The sequence below is a fragment of the Penaeus vannamei genome, chromosome 18 (genome assembly GCF_042767895.1).
Source record: "Penaeus vannamei isolate JL-2024 chromosome 18, ASM4276789v1, whole genome shotgun sequence".
Taxonomy (NCBI): Eukaryota; Metazoa; Arthropoda; class Malacostraca; order Decapoda; family Penaeidae; genus Penaeus; species Penaeus vannamei.
This window is the reverse complement of record NC_091566.1, coordinates 12490549-12495548: the sequence shown is the minus strand read 5'-3', so window position 1 is coordinate 12495548 and position 5000 is coordinate 12490549.

Genomic DNA, 5000 nt, shown 5'->3' with positions numbered 1-5000 from the left:
GTGATACGGGAATATCTGTACCGCTCCCCAGACCCGCAGCTCTCACTATCACAGGGCAACTTGTATAGTGAGGCCCAGCAGTCTGAGGCGACATATAGGTACGCTTTGCCTCTCTTTAAACTCCTTCCCTTTCTTGTGGTCACCTGGACCTACATAACCCCCCCGTGGGTTTTTGTATTCGTCTTGGTGGCGTGCCACTTACCTGTTGCCCCTTTGTAACAAGGATTGGCAATAAGGGAGTGGCCCATCACAAAGCTCCGATCCTCAAGTGCACTGGAGTACGCAACCAGTCTGTCATTTGGAGGGTCGAGTGTAGGCTCTCCAATCACCCCTTTCAACCCCACCTCCCACCTCTCTCACCTCACCTTCACTCTCACCTCCTCCTCTCCTCTCTCACCTCACCTGCATACCCCTGCCACCCTTATGACCCCTGATTATGGCCAAAATTAAAATCAAAGTCCTCGGTGGTCCCTCACCGAGGAAACGTGACACGCCCGCCAATGCACTCTATGGTGCTGAAATCAGAGTACTTCGGTAAATTGCTATCCAGGATGGATACCTGGCCCTAATTGACGATGACGACCATGCCGAGAAACTCTTCTCAAAGGATGTCGTCCTGTCCCTGGAGAAGCTTGGCTTCTCTCCTGTCTTACCTGTGGACATGAAGGCAAAACTCACGCTTGTCTTCAAGAAACTGGACCGCCAGGTCGTAAACGAATCCCCCTTCGATATCGAGGACGAGATTACTGCCGCCTTCCCAGAGGCCCAGGTCGACAACATCTATGTGATGAAGGCGAACCACATCATAAAAGCCAGATTCACAGACCATGCCACAGCCAAAGCAATTAAGGAGAAGGGGATGTACCTTTTCAAGCTATATGTTGCCCCCTGGCAGATAGAGTTTGAGAGGTACACCCCTATCCGGCAATGCATGAACTGCTTTGGATACGGCCACTTGAAAAATAACTGCAAAGAGGAGATAAAGACGAGATGCACTGAGTGTGGTTCCTCCACCCACTCATTCAGGGACTGTAAAAGTTAGGTTAAGAAATGTCTTAACTGTGGGGGTGCCCACAGGACATTTGCCAATAGCTGCCCCAAGAGAAAGGAGGCAATGAAGACTTCACAGGAGAAGTCTAAGGAAAAAGAAAAAGAGAAGGAGACCAGACCTATCAGGGCTGTGGCCCAAAAGGCAGCACAGGAAACTGTGCAGGCTACCACCAACGCCTGGAAGCCCTTAATAAATCAGGTCCGTCAGGACATTAAGCAAAAAAAAACAGATCCTGTAATCCACCTCGCCCTCCCTGATAATCTGTCCAGAGAGATACTCGTGGTCCCCCTCCACGCCCACCTTCAGAACCTTATTGCCCCTTGAGAAAGGGTTTAGATACCACACCAAGGCAGCTTTGGCAAACAACAATCTCCCTGATCTCGATCTCGGAGATTCAAACTCCTGGGGAATCCTCATAGTAATTGAGCCCCCAACCATGACTGTCCAGGCCCCTCCTGAACCCCAGCCCCAGTGACCTCAACCTTCACAGGTTCAGGTATCGCAACCCCAGCCCCAGAGACCTCAACCTTCACAGGTTCAGGTATCACAACCCCAGCCCCAGAGACCACAAACTATACGAGTTCAGGTACAGGAGCCTCAGCCTGCCCAGATGTCAGAGCCTCAGCCTGCTGAGGCCTAGACAGTTGCACCCCAGTCATCTCCCCAGGAGTCAACACCAACATCCGCACCCCGCACCACAGACCCCTCCCTTGATCCATCTGTGAGGCCAAAATACATACACATCCCCACAGAGGCTGAAACCAGGGATATCCGCAGTGATACCCCTCTCGACACACCTGGTCCCCCACCACCCACACCTGACCAAACCGAACCAGCTTATAGCCATGTCGATGACCAAGGGATGGAACGCCTCATGGATGGGACTGCCACAGACCCTACGTATTACGGCATCCGCCTCTTTGCAGAAAACCCCACTAAATACGAGTACTCTGATCGCTATGAAATAGGCCAAGAAATTTGCAATAAGCGAATAAAGTGGTTACTGACGAAAGAGGAGCATGCAATCATGGTCACGATAAGGAAACTAAACTATCACCTAAAAGAGGGAAACTTACAGGTCACCAACGAAATGACTGAACGTTGTGACAACATGAACTCAATACGTAATGGGTACCTCATTGAATAACAACACAATACACATGGGACACCATGCATTACACTCACGCCTCACCGTTATACAACACAACGTACTACACTGGACAACACGCAAAACAGAACTCTGTAACACATACAGAAAACACGACCCACATATCATCCTCATAAATAGTCATGGGCTCAATAACACCACTCCATTGAAGATCTTCACTTACACTGTCTATTCTTCCAACAAATCACAGGAAAGAAGCGATGGCGTAGCAATTGCGATCAAAAACGACATACCTCACAAAATCATAAATAACCACCTCAGACCTTTTGGCAGTCGAAGTAAACAAACCACAAGGACCCATCATACTGGCAACACTATACATACCACCACGGAGACCATACATTCCAGAACCTGACATCCTGCAGCTTCTGAGGCACAACAAACCAATAAACACCATGGGAGATTTCAACGCCCACCGTACACTCTTTGGCTACAACGACACAAATGCAGTTGGCAGAGGCCTGTCCTCTTACATACAACAAGGAAGACACACACCTCGGTCCACACACACCAACATACATTGCACATCACGCAGCGACAACACCTGACATAGTACTCGCGAACCACAGAGCACACCTACACTACCACATTACCACAGATGACGTCACCTCCAGTGATCACCTCCCTGTAATAATAACTGTCAACAAACCCCATCATGACCCCAACACAACCCCGAGAATCCTTCAAACATGCAAACTGGGAGGGATTTAAACAAGCACTCGAAAACACACAAGTAATCGATCTCGAGGGTCAGCCCACGCACATGATAAACAAACACCTTGAACAGTGGTACACAGACATACAGACGGCCCGTGAGGCCAACATACCCAAAAAACATTCAAAACTATCCCTTATTACAGAGAAACATCATCTGAAATTGCTTAAAATACAATACAGGCATCTACACGAACTTTCAATAACACGGGGCTGGGACGCACAACTACGTACACGATACAGAGAAATACAAACACAGCTCACACACGAAGTTAGAGTAATGAACAAACAACACTGGGAAACACTAGCGAGGAAACTATGTCAGAACACGAAAGATCCCAAGAAACTTTGGAGCTCCTTCAAAATGCTCATGGGGTCGGACAGACAGTCTCATACATTTACAACGCACACAGACAGGGGGTGAACTCGGTGGAGGGGATGGAGGCACTCCACAGGGAATTCTGGCAACATATTTCCAGATCTCCCCCGCCGAGAACGCCCGCTTCGATAACACCACAGAGACCGAGGTCATAAACTACTTACAACAACACAGAAACCTAACTCTCCCAGAAAACATCATAACATTGAACAATCTCACAGAGGACAGTCCCCTCTCCACACCAATCACTCCAGAAGAAATAATAAACACAATAAAACACACGAAAACACAACACCAGGAGCAACCAACATAAACAAAACAATCATCGAACATCTGCCACCCACTATGATCCGCAAGCTACGCCATACCTTCAACGCATGCTTGGCTACAGGATATTTCCCCGACAAATTCAAACACGCAACTATCACCCTTATTGCGAAGTCGGGGAAGTCAGCACACAAGGTGGGGAATTACCGCCCCATCTCATTGCTGGAAGTTCCCGGGAAACTGGTGGAGAGGCTTATTACCCGCAGACTCATCACCCACCTTGAAAACAACAACAAACACATGTTGATTTCCAACATTCGCTTTCGCCCACACAGGGGGACCGAGAGTGCGATTGCACTCGCTTACGAGGAAATCGCTCTCGGTCTCGCTAACAAGCACCAGATCAACATCATACTACGAGACGTCAGCAAGGCCTTTGACAAGGTCTGGCATGACGGCCTCAAATACAAAATAATACAACTACAACTCCCTACACATCTCACGTGCCTCCTCTGCAGTTTCCTGGAACATAGGACTGCCACAATACGCCTGGGATCCCACCTGGGCACCCCCCTCCACCTGAGAAGTGGAGTACCACAGGGAAGCGTTCTCTCGCCAACCCTTTATATCCTGTACACAGCCAATCTGCCACAGCCAACACCATACAGTAACTACTTTTCTTATGCAGACGACGTCACGCAGATTATCTCACACCCCTCTAAATCACAACATATCATGAAACTCACAACACAACGAGCTATACAGAACATCAACACATTTGAGCACCATTGGAAAATACAGACAAACATGAACAAATTCAAACTCATCCACATCGCACGCAGATACTCACAACCCATCACAATCAATAACACTCACATCCCATACTCAAACACAGGAAACATTCTCGGTTTCCACCTCTCAACCACCGGATTCACCACACACATCAAACAGAGAATCACACAAGCATGCACAATACTCACTAAACTCCGACGCTTCTCATGCTGCGCACCACGAACCAAACTCAGACTATACAAAACAACTGTCAGACCAATCCTCGAATATACAGCTGTCCCGCTGGTTGCAATATCTCACTCACAAAAACTCAAAATGCAATCAGTACAGAACAAAGCACTACTCTGGTTACACGGCGCAACAAGATTAGACTTTATTTCCTCAGAAACTCTACACCGAATATACAGCATCGAGCCACTCAACACACGCATACACAGACGTGCACAAAACACCTGGGCCCGCCTACGCGAACAAGACGCAAACTACAATAACATTATTGAGACACACGAACACACACAACAACCACACCTGGTGGCCCCGCACACTCACAATCACGGAAACACCGACACCCGCACCGATATACGCACTCACACACTGACCTTTATCATGACCATGCTTGCCCATCTATG